Raw genomic sequence first — 19,613 nt, forward strand, 5'->3', positions numbered from 1 at the left:
TTATCAGAGTTGTGGAGTGAGGTTGGGATGATGATCTGCATTAGCTCACAGTTACTAGGATATGAAGAACATAGCCTATTGTAAGATTATTCATCATTGATTGGAGGACACCACTCCTGGGCCCTTAAAGAACAGCAGAAGATAGGAAATCTGAAGTTGAAGGTAGGATTTCTCTTCTTTTTGCTGATGGTTGTCCCCATCTCAATTGGAAGGCTGGGCTGGCAATAATGGAGGTAGAAACCGTATGTTGGTACAGATGGAAGTAGTTGCTTTGGGGTGGAGGGAAGATTATTGTCAGTCTTTTCCTCAAAAAGTATACTGTACCCCATAGGAGATGTAAGGCTAGCAATCTTGAAGTCTGTCCCTTAGAGATCTAAAAATTATGTGATTATGTGAGTCTGAAGTCATTGAGAAGAGAATAACTGAACAAAGATGTGAATATGTGTGTAAGTATGTATATGTATCTGTATAAATATAATGTATGTATGTATATTATATATACATATATATATATGTATGTATGTAAATAAATATTATTTTGTCACCCAAAACAACAAAACTACAGAATTCAAAGAAGAATGGGAAGATTCACTAATTAAGGCAGAACTGAGAAAGCATAACTAAGAGAAACACATAAAAAATGACTACAATAATGCAAATGAAAACACTAAAAGATAACTGAAATCAGGTGAAAGATGACTAATATTTATTCTAGTATACAAATAATGAAACAAAAAATCTTGGAAAAGTGGAAGACAATTGATGTTCAATGTTACAAAAGGGTTTTTTCAAGTTTATTCAATTCATCAATTTTCTTTGTTTAACTGATTTTTCTTCATGACAAGAGAAGGCTACTAGGAAATATACATTGTGTGGCCAATAAAAAACATTAGTAAAACTTTTAAAATGAGGTCATGGTAAAGAGCCAGAAATACATTAAAAAAAAACTTCATTCCTCATTTTTGGTGAACTAATGTAAATTTTTGCCCTTCATCAGAAGCTTCTATCATCCCAGACATATCATCTTTAGTCTTCCAAAATTCTCAAATTTATATATGACCTCACACCTTTCCCAAGGTTTCCATGAAAAATGTTATCTTGCTTTCACCAGTCTTGAAATTTGTCATTTAAGACCCAGTTCTGCATAGTTTATGTCAATATAAGTCAATCTACACTATAGAATTTTTTTGTTTGTTTCAAGATCCTGAACTTGGATCCAGGGGATGAAGTTGAAGGGAAAGATGAGAAGGGAATCTGGCAGAGAGAGTTAAAGTCAATATATACTTCACAAAAAGAGTACAACCTAATGGGAAACAAATTTTTAAAGTTATTATTAGCACTAAATGCATTCTATCTAAACAAAACACAAGGTCCATAACCTCAAGGCAATTATATAGCATTTGCTCATCAAAAAAGTGGAAGAAACCTGGCATTCAGATACATTTCTCTTATAGCCACCATTTCACAGGATAATACTTACATCTGACAATAGACATGGTACAGGACAATCTATGTTAACTACTATTGGTACCCACAAAATAGATAAGATTCAAAATTGGAAACACAAGGCCTTCCATGGGTGAGAATCACATGAACATGGTCAACAATTTACCAACAAATAGGCATCAAACAAGTGGCTGAGTAATGCAGATTTGATTATAGAATTAGCAGGGCTTATAAAAATAATAAAAGACCAGATCACTGCTGCCAAAAGGATCAGAAAGATTATCCTTAAGGAGCTCAGATATACAAATTGATGCGGATTTTGCAAGGAAGCAGCAGGAGTATACCACTATAATTTGCAAAAAATTTAGGTCATACCAAATATTTAGAAAAAAGGAAAAGGGAAGGGAATGAGATTTTATATAACATATACTTTGTGCCAAGCAGACTGCTAAATGCTTCTTACAAATACCTCATTTGATTTTCATAACAGTCCTAGGAGGTAGGTACTATCATTATTCCCATGTTACAGTTGAAGAAACGGAATCAAGGTGCCCAGGGTCACACAATTGATAAGTGTCTTCCTCTGGATTTGAACTCAGGACTTCCTGATTCAAAGGCCAGATCTCTCTTCCCTCTGTACTATCATTATATACCAGAAATTCCCTATTTTTCACATTGTAAACTAACAGATTTTTGGTTTTGGAAAAAACGTATTATAAATACAAATTCTGAAGCAACTTTGGGAATTCACCAAATAACCTATCATGATGATGTAACATCATCTCATATAAAAACTATTATAACATTCCAGACAACATTGACCCATAAAATGTAAGAGTGTTTTAAGAGCTATTATCACAATGAATATTTTTATCTCCAATACAGAACTGAAAAGTTCTCCAAACATCAACAACTAAGTGGAAAAAATCAAAATCCTTCAGAAAGAGAATAAAGTGTAAATCATTTCTATCATCCAGTCTGCTCCTGGAGTTGTCCCAAAGAAGATGCTTTCCATGAAACCAGAGATGAACTTGCCTTCCAATACTTTTATTCAACTATAAAAAAGCAATTATTCTATCTACTTTTAAACATAAAAAAGAACAAAATAGCAACTCATCCCTAGTTCCTAGACCATTTTCATCCATTCTTCATTTAATATTAGATCAGAAGACCAAGGATAATAATAAGGGCTTACAAATGCAAGTGATTTATAATTTATGAAGTATTTTCACATACATGAATTAATTGGATGCAATGGTTAGAGCTCTGTACTTGGAATCAGAGAGAATTGGGTTCAAATTCCATCTCTGACATTTGTTAACTGTGTGACCCTGGGAAAGTCACCAACTCACCTAATCTCTTTGTGTTGTTTCTTCTTTTGTAAACTGAGGACTTGACTTCACCTCTAAGGTCCCTCCCAGCTCTAAATCTATGATCCTAAGGTGCTCACAGATACCTTTGTAACTCAGATAGTATAATTTTATTGTATAATTTATATTTTTTATAATTTTAAAGCATATCCTCAAAATAGCCCTGAAAAATATTTGACAAATAGAAAAACTGAGGCTCAAAGAAATTACTTTCCCCATGTCACATAACTAGTGATAGAGCAGGTTCCTGACTCTGGGTGTTGAACTCTAGGTAATATAACCCCCCACAAAAGCCATTAAAAATATAAGAACATTACAAAAGAAGATATAAATGAGTGTGAATGGGCTGCCTACACAAAAGACACATGCATGGAAAAAAAAAGAATTCTGGGTAAAGGCATAATCACAAAAGGAAGAGGAAAGAGGAGAAGTCACCAGTACCAAGATTCTTCTATGTTCTAGCAGTCTCTGTTCAAGTGAATAAGAGAGCCCTAAATGTTATCCTATAAATGGTCTGTGTTCTTTTCCAAAAGCACTATTATGTATTTGGATATTCACTTACTATATTTATATGGGAAAAAAGGATACAATTCAAAGCCTTCCCAGTGCCTTTCCTTACTGTCCTCCATTTGTCTTTGTTCCATGACATGTTATTTCACTGGAGAGGAATGTACTATTTTTAGGGGGCGAATGGTAGTATCTGGGGTGAATGTTATGCCAATAAACATTTTGACATGGAAAAAAATGGAGACCTTCTCTTATTTCCTCATTATAGTGGAAAGCCCCTCTGAGATTTGCAGTGGCAGTCAGGAATCCTGAAATCCAGTTTCTCTACAAATCATTGGGAATAGCCGAGAAATTGGTCTCCAGGGGCCATGAGGCTGCTTTGGAAGGTAAATGGGCACTTGCCCAATAGCCTTTGAGAAAAGCTGTACTTTGTGTATTTTTTTCCATATGAATTTAATCCACAATATTTTTGGGGAAAAAAAAAGAAGAAATCAAAAAACAAGGATGTTATGCAGATTTGTTTATGGAAATGGAGTAGTTTAAGATAATGATTCAAATTCAGGTCAGTGGGATCAAAAACCCCAGAAAAGTAACCTTTAAAAGTTGATAATGTGTGTTGAGCACTCAGTGATTCTGACTCTTGCTGGAGTTTTCTGCACCCTTTTTCGAACCAACAACTCTCTCTTCCTTTCTCAGGTCTCAGTTTTCTCCTCATCTATACAATGAAGAAATTAGTGCAGATGCCCTCTCCAGTTACTTCCATATCTAGGTCTATGACCCCTATGCTCACAAAACTTTTTGATTTTTTTCTTTATATGATCCTGCCAAACAATAATAATACAAATGGACATTCATGTAAAGTAGACACTTGGAGACAGAAAAAAAATGGCTCATTGTATCAGCTGGAATTGAACAACATACACAAAAATGGTTCAGTAAATCCAGGCTACAGTTTGATCTGTGCTGGTCCAAGAAATATCAATCAAACAGATAATGAACATCTATTGACTGTTCTTGTTCTTGTTCGGTCCTATCCAACTCTTCAATACCATATTTTGGGTTTTCTTCACAAAGACAATGGAGTAGTTTTCCATTTTCTTCTCCAGTTCTTTTTACAGACAAGGAAACTGAGGCACATGGGGTTAAGTAACTTGGCCAAGGTTATACAGCTACTAAGAAACTGCATAAGGTCCGATTTGAACTTAGGTCTTCTTGACTCCAAGATCAATTCTATATCCACTGTGTCATCTAACTGCTCTGTCCTATTGTGTAGTACCTACTATTTTAATTAGAAGAAAAACTCATTAAATGCCTCTTCTTCGCATAACACTGTGCTTGATTCTGGGAGACAAAAAATTTTATATACTTTGCTCTCTAGCTTCCTCTCCCAGAACCAAGCTGGCTACTTCTGAGTTCAAGGGTACCTTGAGGTGTTGGAGTTGTGTCTCTTCTTTACTAGCAATGATTAAAATCCCATAAACTATTTGTACCATTGTTAGAAGACCAGTAGCCAATACTCTGGTTCCATTTAGCTACTTAATATGTTTTGTTTTGTTTTTAACAAATATATTTATTTCAAAGAGATAATAAGAATACATGTACCAATGATTTGTTCCCATCTTCTCAGGGGCATTCTTCTCCCTATATCAGTTAAGTTTTTGAGAAGAGTAGGCACCTAACTAAACTCAGTTTTTACATATCTGTTTCATACCTAGAGATGGCATGATTATTAGATGAATTTTAGTCTCAGCTTCCTAGCCTGGAGATCCAAGATTATTCCTTGCTCCCTGATGCTTGGATGCTGAAGCATCCCCTAGTCCTTTTAAAGTCATAAGGCCATGGAGGTTCTACTCCCTATACCTGGAGTGCAAAAGATCAAACACAGAGGTCAAGAACCAAGGCCCATTCACAGTATAAATAGGGAAGAAGGACCCAATGCCTTTCCCCTGACATCATGGTGTCTCACACACAATTCATAGTGAGCAAAATAGTAATGGAGAACCTCTAACAGCCAATGAAGCATAAGAGAAAGCACCTAAGACTGATGGCATTTTTAAAATTCCACTGCTCTCAGTCAACTTCCTCTTCCCCAATCAAAAAGCTTCCCCTCCCCTAAGTAGTTAGTTCACTGGAACGAGTTGTAAAATGTCTATGCCTTCTGGATCTGTGTTTTACATTTTCCCATATATATCATTGTGACTCTCCCAGAAGAAAACTCTTTAGCCTTTCCACGTGGAGAGAAGCCATCCCAAACATTTGCCAGATTCCATTATACTTAGGTAAAATAGGATTCCTGATTCAAGGAGATAACTATTCAATAAACAGGGAGATGATAACTACATAATACAAAATTTTATATGCCTAGCTCTTATGTCCAAGGATTTCAGATGGCTTGAAGGTTCTAGTTATATTATTTTTTATTATAGTTTTTTATTTACAAGGTATATGCATGGGTAATTTTTCAACATTGACCCTTATAAAGCCATCTGTTCCAACTTTTCCCTTTCTTTCGCCTACTCTTCTCCCAGATAGCAGGTAGACCAATATGTTGTTAAATATGTTAAAGTAAATGTTAAATAAATATATGTATACATATCCATACAGTTATTTTGCTGCACAAGAAGAATCAAACTTCAAAATAAGGTAAAATTAACCTGAGAAGAAAATTAAAAATGCAAGCGAACAAAAACAGAGGGACTGGAAATGCTATGTAGTGGTTCACACTCATTTCCCAGAGTTCTTTCGCTGGGTGTAGCTGGTTCTATTAATTATTGAACAAATGGAACTGATTTGATTCAACTCATTATTGAAGAGAGCCACGTTCATCAGAATTGATCATCATATAGTATTATTGTTGAAGTATATAATGATCTTCTGATCCTGCTCATTTCACTCAGCATCAGTTCATGTAAGTCTCTCCAAGCCTTTCTGAAATCTTCCTGCTGGTTATTTCTTACAAAACAATAATATTCTATAACATTAATATACCACAATTTATTAAGCCATTCTCCAATTAATGGGCATCCATTCAATTTCCAATTTCTAGTCACCACAAAGAGGGCTGCCACAAACATTTTTGCACATACAGGTCCCTTTCCCTTCTTTAAGATCTCTTTGGGATATAAGCCCCGTAATAAACCTGCTGTATCAAAGGGTATGCACAGTTTGATAGCTTTTTGAGCATAGTTTCAAATTGTTCTCCAGAATGGCTGGATGTATTCACAATTCCACCAACAATGTATCAGTATCCCAGTTTTCCCACATCCCCTCCAACATTTGGCACTATCTTTTCCTGTCATCCTAGCCAATCTGAGAGGGTGTAGTGGTATCTCAGAGTTGTCTTAATTTGCATTTCTCTGATTAATAATGACTTGGACCATCTTTTCATATGGCTAGAAATAGTTTCAATTTCTTCATCTGAAAGTTGTCTGTTCATATCCTTTTACCATTTATCAATTGCAGAATGGATTGTTTTCTTATAAATTAGAGTCAATTCTCTATATATTTTGGAAATTAGGTTTTTATCAGAATGTTTGAAGGTAAAAATGTTTTCCCAGTTTATTGTTTCCCTTTTAATCTTGTCTGCATTAGTTTTGTTTGTATAAAAGCTTTTTAATTTGCTATAATCAAAATTTTCTATTTTGTGATCAATAATGATCTCTAGTTATTTTTTGGTCACAAATTCCTACCTCCTCCACAGGTCTGAGAGGTAAATTATGCTATGTTCTTCTAATTTATTTATAATCTCATTCTTTATGTCTAGATCATGAACCCATTTTGACCTTATCTTGGTGTATGGTGTTAAGTGTGGGTCAATGCCTAGTTTCGCCATGCTAATTTCCAATTTTCCCAGCAGTTTTTATCAAACAGTGAATTCGTATCCCAAAAATTGGGTTTTGGGGGTTTGTCAAACACTAGATAATTAAAGTTATTGACTGTTTTGTCCTGTGAACCTAACCTATTCCACTGATCAACTAGTCTATTTATTAGCAAATACCAAATGTTTTTGGTGGCCACTGCTTTATAATATAGTTTTAGATCTAGTATAGCTAAGCCACCTTCATTTGATTTTTCTTTCATTAGTTCCCTTGAAAGTCGTGACGTTTTGTTCTTCCAGATGAATTTTGTTGTTATTTTTTCTAGGTCATTAAAATAGGTTTTTTGGGAATCTGATTATTAAATTAAATAGATTAGTTTACTTAGTATTGTCATTTTTGTTATATTTGTTCGACCTATCCAAGAGCACTTAATATTTTTTTTCCATTTGGTTAGATCTGACTTTTTTTATGTGGAAAGTGTTTTGTAGTTTTGCTTATATAGTTCCTGACTTTCCCTTGGCAGATAGATTCACAAATATTTTATTCTATCGGCAGTTGCTTTAAATAGAATTTCTCTTTTTATCTCTAACTGTTAGATTTTGTTAGTGATTAATAAGAATGCTGATGATTTATGTGGGTTTATTTTGTATCCTGCAACTTTGATAAAGTTGTGGATTATTTCTAATAGCTTTTTAGTAGAATCTCTGGGGTTCTCTAAGTACCATCATGTCATCTGCAAAGAGTGATAATTTGGTTTCCTCATTAGCTATCTCTTTTTCTCAACTCTTATTGCCAAAGCTAGTGTTTCCAATACAATATTGAATAGTAATGGTGATAGTGGGCAACCTTATTTTGCTCCTGATCTTATTGGGAATAGTTTCAATTTATCCCCATTACATATGATGCTTTCTGATGGTTTTAATTAGATGCTACTGACTATATTAAGAAAAAGTCCATTTATTCCTATATTCTCAGGTGTTTTTAATAGGAATGGATATTGGGTTTTATCAAATGCTTTTTCTGCATCTATTGAGATGATCATATGATTTCTATTAATTTGGTTATTGATATAGTCAATTATGCTAATAGTTTTCCTAATATTGAACCAGCCCTGCATTCCTGGTATAAATCCTACTTGGTCATGGTGTATTATCTTGGGAACGTTTTTCTATAATCTTTTTTTCCTAATATTTTATTTAAGATTTTAGCAACAATATTCATTAGGGAGATTGGTCTATAATTTTCTTTCTCTGTTTTCAACCTACCTGATTTAGGTATCAGTACCATGTCTATGTCATAAAAGGAATTTGGTAGGACTCCTTCATTCCCTATGTTTTCAAATAGTTTATATAACACTGGGGCTAATTGTTCTTTAAATGGTTGGTAAAATTCACATATAAATCCATCTGGTCCTGGGTTTTTTTTGTTTTTGTTTTTGTTTTTGTTTTTGTTTTTTTTGTTTTTGTTTTTGTTTTTTTTGTTTGTTTGTTTTGTTTTAGGGAATTGATTAACAGCTTGTTCTATTTCTTTTTCTGAAATGGAACTATTTAAGCAATTTACTTCCTCCTCTGTTAATCTGGAAAGCCTATATTTTTGAAGGTAGTCATCCATTTCACTTAGGTTATCAAATTTATTGGCATAAAGTTGGGCAAAGTAACTCCTAATTTCCTCTTCATTTGTGGAAAGTTCTCCCTTTTCATTTTTAAGACTAACAATTTGAATTTCCTCTTTCCTTTCTCTAATCAGATTTACCAAAGGTTTATCTATTTTGTTGGTTTTTTTTCATAAAACTTACTCTTGTTTTATTTATTAATTCAATAGTTTTTTTTTACTTTTAATTTTATCAATTTCTCTATTAATTTTAGAATTTCAAGTTTAGCATTTGATTGGGGTTTTCAATTTGCTCTTTTTCTAGCTTTTTAAGTTGTAAGCCCAATTCATTGATCTTCTCTTTCTCTATTTTACTCAAGTAAGCCCCTATAGATATAAAATTTCCCCTCATTACCACTTTGGCTGCATCCCACAAATTTTTGTATGTTGTCTCATTGTTGACATTCTCTTGGGTGAAATTATTAATTGTGTCTATGATTTGCTGTTTCATCCATTCATTCTTTAGGATGAGATTATTTAGTTTCCAGTTACTTTTTGGTCTATTTTCCCCTAGATTTTTGTTGAATATAGTTTTTATTGCATTGTCATCCGAAAAGAATGCATTTACTATTTCTGCCTTTCTGCATTTAATTTTGAGGGGTTTTTTTTTCCCCCTGAGGCTGGGGTTAAGTGACTTGCCCAGGGTCACACAGCTGGGAAGTGTTAAGTATCTGAGACCAGATTTGAACTCAGGTCCTCCTGAATTCAAGGCTGGTGCTCTATCCATTGTGCCACCTAGCTGCCCCCAGTTTTGAGGTCTTTATGTCCTAATATATAATCAATTTTTGTATAGGTTCTCCAACAATCTATCATACCTAACTTTTCTAGTATTCTATTTACCTCTTTAACTTCTTTCTTATTTGTTTTGTGTTTTGATTTACCTAGTTCTGAGAGTGCAAGGTTGAGATCTCCCACTATTATAGTTTTGCTCTCTATTTCTTCTTACAACTCTCTTAACTTCTTTTTTAGGAAGTCAGGTGCTATACCACTTGGCGCATATATGTTTAGTATTGATATTACTTCATTGTTTATGCTACCATTTAGCAAGATATAGTTTCCTTCCTTATTTCTTTTAATTAGATCAATTTTTGCTTTTGCTTGATCTGAGATAAGAATGGCTACCCCTGCTTTTTTTTTTTTTTTTTACTTTACCTGAAGCATAATAGATTCTGCTCCAGCTTTTTATCTTTACTCTGTATGTATCACTCTGCTCTAAATGTGTTTCCTGTAAACAATATATTGTAGGGTTCTGGCTTTTGATCCAGTCTGCTATCCGCCTCTGCTTTATGGGAGAGTTCATCCCATTCACATTTATGGTTGAAATTACTAATTCTGTATTTCCTGCCATCTTATTATCCCCAGATCATGTTTTTCTTTTTCTTTCCCCCCTTGCCCTCCTCCTCAGTATTAAACTTATGTGCACCACTTGCCTCATGCAACTCTCCCTCTTTAGAATCCCTCCCACCCCCTTTGAGTCCCTTCCCCTTTCTTATACCTTTCCCTTATTACTCTTTTCCTTTTCCCTTTTCCTCTCCCACTTTTTAATGAGGTGAGAGAAGTTTCTCTATAAGCCAAATATGTCTATTATTTTCTCTTTGTGCCAAATCTTATGAGAGTAAGATTCACACAATGTTCTTCCCCCTCCTTAAATTCCCTCAGATATGATAGGTTTCCTTTGCCTCTTTGTGGGATGTAATTTCCCTCTTTTTAGCTCCCCTTTTCCTTTTTTTTTTTTTTTTTTGATTATCCCCTTTCCCCTTTTACTTCCCTTTTTTTGTATTATAACAGTAAAATCAAATTATACACACACTCATTATTAAGTGTGCCCATAACAGAAATACAGTTCTTCAGAATTCTTTTTTATCTTTTATGCTTCTCTTGAGTCTTATATTTGTTTAGCTCTGGTTTTTTCATTAAGAATAAATGGAATTCACCTGTTTCATTGAATGTCCATCTTCTTCCCTAGAAGAAAATGTTCAGCTTAGCTGAGTAGTTTATTCTTGGCTGCATTGCAAGTTCTTTTGCCTTTCAGAACATCAGATTCCAGGCCCTTTGATCCTTTAATGTGGAAGCAGCTAGATCCTGAGTGAGACTTATTGTGGCTCCTTGGTATTTGAATTTTTTTTCCTGGCTGCTTGTAATATTTTTTCTATAGTCTGATAGTTCTGAAATTTAGCCACAATATTCCTTGGAGTTTTTTTTTTATTTTGGGGTCTCTTTCAGAAGATATTTGATGCCTATTTTACCTTCTGATTCTATTACATCTGGACATTTCTCTTTGATGATTTCCTGTAAAATAGTGTCAAGGCTCTTTTTTTCATCATAATTTTCAAGAAGTCCAATAATCCTCATATTATCTCTCCTAGATGTATTTTCCAGGTCTGTTATTTTTCCAAGTAGATATTTAATATTTTTCCTATTTTTTCATTTTTTTGGTTTTGCTTGATTGATTCTTGATATCTCAATGAATAATTCATTTCTATTTGTTCAGTTCTGCTTTTTTCTTCATTAGCTTTTTTTTACTTCTTTTTGAATATGTTCAATTGAGTTTTTGAATGAATTGTTTTGCTCTATGGAATGTTTTTCCACTTCACAAAAATTTTTTTTACTGAGTTATTTTCTTTTTCCAATTCACAAATCTTGTTTTCCTGAGAGTTCTTTATCTTTTCCAGTTCACAAATTCTGTTTCCCTGGTAGTTCTTTACCTTTTCCAATTCACATTTCAGGAAGTTGTTTTCTTTGTTCACTTTACCAAATTTTTCTTTTAGTGAGTTATATACCTTTCCGTACTCTCTTGCAGAGCTTCTCTTTCCTTTCTCCATTTTTCTTCTAGCTCTCTTTTAAGATCTTTAATAATTTCTTCTAGGAGAGCCTTGTGTGATGAGGACCAATTACATCCCTCTTTGGGGTTTTGTCTGGAGATTGTCTGCTATTAGTCTCTTTAGGGTTGGAAACCTGCTCTCTTTCTGTATAAAAGCTATCAATAGTTAGAGTTCGCTTGGCTTTTTTACTCATTTTTTTTTAAAGTCCTTAGGGTCTGCCATCAGGGTAAGGAGGTTACCAGCTTCCTCTACAGAACAGGATAGATAGATGAACAGTAGCTATCCTGCAAATGGGTTCCAAAGAGTGGTTGTCCTGTGGAAGTTCCACTGCCCCAGACAGAGCCCCCCTCCCCATGCAGAAGTGTGGCTGCCCTGGGCAGAGCCCCCCTGCTGTGCAGAAGTGTGGCTGCCCTGGTCAAAAACCCCATGCTGCAGAATGTGGCTGCACAGCTGTGCTGTGATCCCTGCTGAATCATTCCCATTGATGGGTGGGTGTGGCCAGGTCCTGTTAAACTCTGGTGTTTTGGAGTACACTCTCCCTTTGGAGTTTGTGTAACTTCTCTGATGGTCTACTGCTTTGCAATCAAAGCAGAGCAGCCAACCTTTGGTAGAGTCCTCCCTGCAAATTCTCCACCCAAGGAGACTGCCCCCACCCCCAGTCTGCTCAGTGTTCTAGCCTCCTTGTTCTGCCCCCCTGCCTATGCTGGCCTCCTTCCTCCCTCCCCCATCAAGACAAACCTTTTCTGGTGATCTTCCAGATTATCTTCAGCTGGTAATTTTTTGTACTCTCAATACTTGTGAATTCTACTAGTCAAGCACTATTTCTGAGACTGAATTTGGTAATTAGTAGTGAAGGTAGAAGGGGAGCATAATGACATGTGTGTCCTCTCCACCATCTTGACTCTGCTCCCTTATTATACTATTAAAATAAAGAGGTGGTTGCCCTATTTCCCTATCTTCCGAGAAGTGGAAAAGCCTATAGTTTCCACTAAGAAAATCTGGGAAACTCTCAATTTGATACCATTATCCTCTATGTTGCTAACTCTCTTTCTAGCATGTGGTTCTCATCAACAAAGGAAGGAGATTTACTGAGAAGTCAAAGAAAACATATGTGGTGATGCTCATGGAAAACAAAGACTTCCCTCCAATGAGAAGCTCTCTAGCTGAAAGATGCACAGCTATATATACTCATGGCTGCTATTAGGCATTGCCTTCTGAAGCTTGTATCTCTTCTGGTAATTCTTCATAGAATTATTATAGAATTCTTCATAGAATAGAAAACAATATCAACAATATCAACTCTTATAAGGGTTTTGCTATCACTGACAGTCTTTTACCAGAGAAAATTCATCTGAATGAAAGCCACCAAAGTACTATAGAAAATGCTCCAGAGCTTCTTACATCTTGATAGAAGACAATTTCCCCTATGTCACCCTGCTAATGTAATCTCATTCATGGAACATCACTCCCATGCCTGGGATCTTGAAAACCTCCAATTTCAAAGAAATTTTCCCAGGGATCAGGAATGCCCTAACCCTCTAACCTCCACTGGGTTTCAGTTACTAATACAGAATTACTCCAAACCTTAATGTACTCTCTCTGGGTATCTATGTGGTGTTATCTTCCCCAGTAAAACTCCCCTTTCATGCCTTGACCAGGAAATTTAATTCTCCTTAATTATTCATTAAATTCCAGTGTCTTTCCCTGGGACTTTCCAATTGTCTCAGGCCAATACAGGTATTCCCTATGTGTATTGACTATTCCTTCTAATGATGTAGATATTTGTGGTAAAGTATACCTCATGTTTATGAGGGAAAGATGCATTGCTATTTATTACTATTCTATTTCATTATCATTTCCATGGTAGAGGAAATGGGCCAAATGGAAGCTATGTATCTTTCTAGCAACAGTGGTCTTCAAGTAGAGGACAAAAAATGAAAAAGAAAAAAGAAGAGTTCCTACTACTCATGATCAGTGCATTATAAAGTTAATAAACAAAGTGTTACATGAGGTAAGAGAGAAAAAAATGAGGGAAATATTTGAATTGCATTTTTCTGAGCCTGATAACACAGGTCTGTCATCTCTGCTACTTGTGGAGGCTAATGATGAAACTAGTATATCATCTGAACTCTGCAATTCTGAGCTACAATGGAATACTGCTGATTGAGTATCTTTAATAAATCAGGCTATTAATCTGGTGAACTGGTCAACCATTAAGGTGGGAAGTGTCACCAGAATGCCTAAGGAGGGACTAACCAGCCCAGATAGGAAAAACAAAGCAGGCTTAAGCTATTTTGCTGCTCAGCATTGAGATTAAGTCCATAAATGGCTGGATGACATAAAAAAGGTTTTTTTAATGGATTTTAAAGGAATTTGTAGGAATTTAATGGACAAAGAAGTAGAGGGAAAACATCCCAGGTAAAGACAATTTTTTCTAAAAAGTCTGAAAAAAAGACTTAAGGCTATACGTTGTTATATATGTTGTGTTGCTATATATGTTGTGTTTTCTAAGTTACATAGAATTATAGATTTAATGTGAGAAAATGAATATAGAGGAGAATGGACCCAGAACTATATTAGGTAACACAGGAAAAAAAAGAAGTATAAAATATAATCACTATCTTCACAGAGCTCATCATTTAGTTGGAAAAGTTAACATATATCATAAACAAAAAGCAATACATAAGAAACAATAGTAAAGAATATGTGGGTATGACTCAAAGGGCTTGCTGCTGACTTCACATTCACAAAAAGGAAGTGATGCAAGAGGAAGACAATGATCTTGCCTTCTGGTTTAAATTTTGTGTTTGCTCAGATTCAATTTCACAGCAAGGGTCAAAGTATGTTGGGGACCTAGAAAAAAATTATACTGTTATATGCTATTTCTGGGGATTTTTTTAGCCAAACTCATCTTCCCACCCATGGAAGTGGGCTTCAGAGTCCAGAATTCCCACAAAAAAATCTTAAAGGACTTTCTAAACACATTTAAGATATGTTTGAGATGAAAAATAGCATTACCTTTGATGATCAGGAAGTTAAGTTAAAATGCATTTATTGGCTATGACTACTATTTCTATGGCTAACTATTCTGTGTCTCAAATAGTTCACCTTATTTGGTGAGAACTTTCTTTTTGAGGAAAATAATGTCTTTTCCAGGAAAAGCACATATTCCTTATATGTGTCGACTATTCTTACTAATAGTATAAATATTTGTAGTAAAGTATACTGTATATTTATGGAGGGGAGAACCATTGCTGTTTATTGCTATTCTATTTCATTAAATGCATTTGTTTTTCATTAATTGTGTGCCTTGAAACTGGAATATCTTATCTGGATGCAGGGAACTCACATGAATATTAGGGATTGGGTTTTCCAAGTGTTACCAATACAAAATCAAAAATTTTAAGTTGTAATGCTATAGATAATAATTACTATAGGCATTAAAAATAGAGCAAGATTAATAAAGATTATTATAGGCCAGAAAGGTTTTATGGAGACTAGATGACAACCTTGAAAGATGAATGGGATTAGGTAGGAAAAGTGGAAAAATGAGGTAAAGAAAATAACATAAATGAAAACACAAAGATAGGAATTAACAAGGTCTGTTCATGAAACTGAGAGAATACATACTTATGTGAAGAAAGAGAGTTTGATTCAGTAGAAAGAACCCTAATCAGGAGGTTGCTATTAGGAGATGAACAGGAAGTTGGCACCCAAAAAATGATATTTGGAATGAGGGTTATACCTGCTTAAGCTATTTTGAAATGATAGCTACATCCTTCCTTCTGCCTTGTCTTTATTAAGTTAATCCTCTTTGGTTCTATCCAATAATGTTATCATGGTATAGCATCATCTCTTTATCATGATCATGCTCTCCAACACATGCTAATGTACTTCTTGAGAAAAAAAAAAAAAAAAAAAAACTTCTTGAAATTGGGCGTTTCTGAGTACAATAACACAAATAATGTCATTGGACCAACATAGAATAAAGTAGGATTTTTGCTGTTCTTGCCCTGCCCTTCTTGAAGGGTAGAGTGAAATTGTCAAGAAGTGAGAGAACTTCAGTCATAGCCAGTTTCTCAAGACTCTTCTGGGTCTTCAGCATCATTCTGAACTTTTGGTCAAGCTTCAATCTCTTCAAGCTTAGAGGAGAACCTTATATTTTCCTGGCTTTCGGATTGTAGAGAAAAATTAGTTACAGCATGGGAGCTGGGAAGATATGAGAACAAAAGACAGCCTTAATCAAAATTCTTGTTACACACTAGAGACTTTAAAGAGTTATCTCTTGGGTGGGATCCCGTACACTCGTACACTCTCTTTTAGTTTATTTCACTTCCCGTGGCAGAGTCATGTCACTCTGTATTGTATGCTGTACTTATTCTCCTATGGATAATTGGATTTTGCTGTTTTCTCTATGGAGACTGGTATTTGGTGGAGAAAAGGTCAAACCTTGATATATATATATATATATATATATATATATATATATATATATATATATATATATATATATATATATATATAACTTGGAGTTCTCCTTCCAAATATATATATATATATATATATAACTTGGAGTTCTCCTTCCAAATATATATATATATTATATATATAACAAAAGCAATCAAAAATTAATTGTAAAATGATTATATTCCCTAGATGAACAAAATTTGTGGGAGCAGATAGTTATGATTATAGCCTTGTATCTCTTCTCTCTGGAGAGGACAAAGTGGCCCCAAGTTCCAACGTTCTATTTACCTTCATAGAAAGAATTAAAGTTTCCCATGGAGAAGCATGGGTGGATGTCTATTTTACCTCTTTTCAAGTGACATACAATAACAGGTCTCACCATATATGGTCTCCTCTGTACATGTGAAGCTCATTCTGCTATACTGATTTTATAGTCCCCCTAAACTCCCAGATAGTTAACACATGAAAAGTGGTCTTGTTTCATTCTTTTCCATATTGTACTTGTAGTATTGATTTTTTGAACCTAAGTGTAAGATGACAAATATCCCTATTGAATTTCATATTATTAGATTAGGTCCATCATTCTAATCTGTCAAGATATTCTTGGATCCCAATTCTGTCATTCAATATATCAGCTGTCCTTTCCATCTTCATGTCATTTGCAAATTTGATAAGCATGCTATTTTCCCCTTCAGATATATCCATTTAGATACTCTTTGAGCAGACATACAGCTTCCTGCCATTTTAAGGCCTAAATGTCTTCATTAAGACCTGAAAATGGTTTCTGATTCTACGCTATCCTAAGGTTAACTGCAATAATCACTGCTTGTATCCTTAATTGTACACCTATCTATCTGTATGTAAAACTGGGCAAGTCTTAGTAAAAAGAGAACAATATACATTTTCCTTTTCATAAAATAGTATTCCAAAGTCCTGAGAAAAAAATCATCAACAACTTAAAACATATACTTTGTTCATGGTAATAGATAAGGAGAGTTTTCTTTCCATCTGAAAAGAGAATAAACTTTAACTATTTTTCAACAAGACACATTAGATTTCTCATTGCTCAATATATGATGCCATTTTCTGGGGCAACTAGGTTGTGCACTGGTTAGAATACTGGCCCCTGGATTCAGGAGAATTTTATTTCAAATCTGGCCTCCTAAGAGAGGAAATATAGGGCAAAATTATGTCTATTTGCTCCATTAAATATTGTTAATATAGGGGATGAGTTTTCAAGTTCAATACAACTTCTGATTATTGCTCATTAAAGTAGCAGAAGAGGTTTGAAGCTATATTAGAAATGGACACAAACAATATTAAAAGAAAAACTGATTAAAGACTCTGAAGCTCTTTCCTTTCCAGCTACCTCTACTCTTTCCCTCATACAGGCACAAGGCATTCATCTCAGCCAGTGAAGAAAGCCCATACCATTGGACTTTAAGACTAGGGTTACAAAAGAGAAAAAGGGAAAAGAAGGGGGAAATCAGCAAAATTGATTAATATATCAGAAAAACAGAAAAAAAAATCTGATAATAAATGCACTATACTATACCTATGGACCTTCCATTTCTGAAAAGATTAGAGTGGGAGGATATCTTCTAATTTATCTTCTTCTGATCTACATTTTGTCCACTGTATTTCACTTTTAATTATTTTGTGATTGTTCTTCACATTTACATTGTTGTAACCATTGTTCATATATTGTGTTCTTGGCTCTACTTATTTCAATCTGCATCAATTCAGTTAAACCTTTCTATGATTTCTTGTTGTTGAGACACTTCAGTCATGATATTTGAAACACAAGCTTTTCCAAGGATGAATGTTGAAAACTCTTTGGAATTCCATTTGGGGTTTTCTTGAAAAATATGTTGGAATGGTTTGCCATTTTCTTCTCTAGCTCTGTTTATACTGTTTGAGGCTGCATTTGAATTCAGCTTCCTCTGACTCCAGGTCCAGCATTCTATCCAGAGTTTCACCTAGCATTTTTTATTGCCTCTCTATATTTTATGCATTCATACCATACCATAATTAGTTTAAGCATTCTCCAATCAATGACAATATAATTTCTTTCTAAATCTTTGCTATCACATGCAAAAAAAAAAAAAAGTGCTACTATAAATTTTGTTTATTTTAGGACTTCCTTCTTATCAATGAGCCCTTTGGGATATGGCTAGTAGAGTTATCTCTAGGACAAAGGATCTCATGCTTATTTAATTTGTATTGTATTGATTGTATTGATTCATAACTTCACCAATGATACCCTACTGTACCAATCTTCCCATAATATGTCCAATATTGATTATTTCCAATTTTTGTCTTTCCTCACCCCTCAATTTGTTAATATGGAGTGAAATTTCCAGTATCCATTTTAATGTTTATACTTATTGTTAGTGATTTGGAGCTTTCACCTATATTACTGTCAATAATTTGTAATTGCTGTGGTCACTTATCACAAGGCATAAGTTTTGGTTTGTTTTGGGTTTTTTGCTAAAATTATAGAACTGAACCAAGTAAAAAGCCTCAATATGTTTTAAATGGGTATAAATTACATGTTTAAAAACTCAATGTTTTGGGGGGAGGATTTTGTGAAGATATTGGAGTAGGTCAGAAAATTCTAAGTTCTCTAGATTTCCCCCAGAAACAAAACAAAATTGCACCTCAGGGTGAACATAGATCGATGAAGAACAAATAAGACTTGGGGCAGAGCTGGGGTTCTTCCTGGGAAAACCTGAAGAAAGAATCCAGTATGGAGATATAACCAGTATGAAGTGTAAACACCTGGGCAGGGGATGGAGATGCAAGGATCTGAGACCTCAATAGATATAGAACACCAGTCTCAGCTCTGCTGCTAAGATGGGACCCTGGATAAGAAGAAGTTTATTGATGGCTACTATTTTTATTTATTATTTATCATTTTTATTATAGAGGCAGAGAAATGATACACTGAAGAATTTGGGGCTTGGAGTCAGAATGATTTGAGTTCCAATTTGTACTCAGATACTGTGAGGTAACCTTAGGCAAGTCAGTCAACCTCTGTTTGCCTCAGTTTCCTCAGCTGTAACTTATGGATCTTAATAGAACCTACCTCACAGGGTTGTTATGAGGATAAGATAATATTTGTAAAGCACTTAGTACTCACTAAGTCTCACACTTAATAGGCACTATATAAATGGGAGCTATCATCATTACATATAGTTATTTCAAAATATGTATTGCTATTTTCTCTCATCCCAATGAAATGGTCTCTTGTACCATGGGTTGCAAAAGATTAATTTCTCTTGCAAACTTACAAACTTCTCTTGTAACATTGGGTTACAAAAAACAAGCATTTCAGTAGAATCTTCTTGGAATTATTGAGATTTGGGGAAATCTCATTAGGATCACAGAAATTTTGGAAACCCTACTAGGAATAATATAAAAACTTTGAGTTACACTATTATAAGGCAGTCAGGAGAATCCAATATATTCTAGAGTTCCTGTAGTCTTGTGGAAAGGATTTACATTCAAGCTTTTGAGTACCAAATAGGGGA

This window comes from Sminthopsis crassicaudata, chromosome 5, assembly GCF_048593235.1.
Source record: "Sminthopsis crassicaudata isolate SCR6 chromosome 5, ASM4859323v1, whole genome shotgun sequence".
Classification (NCBI taxonomy): domain Eukaryota; kingdom Metazoa; phylum Chordata; class Mammalia; order Dasyuromorphia; family Dasyuridae; genus Sminthopsis; species Sminthopsis crassicaudata.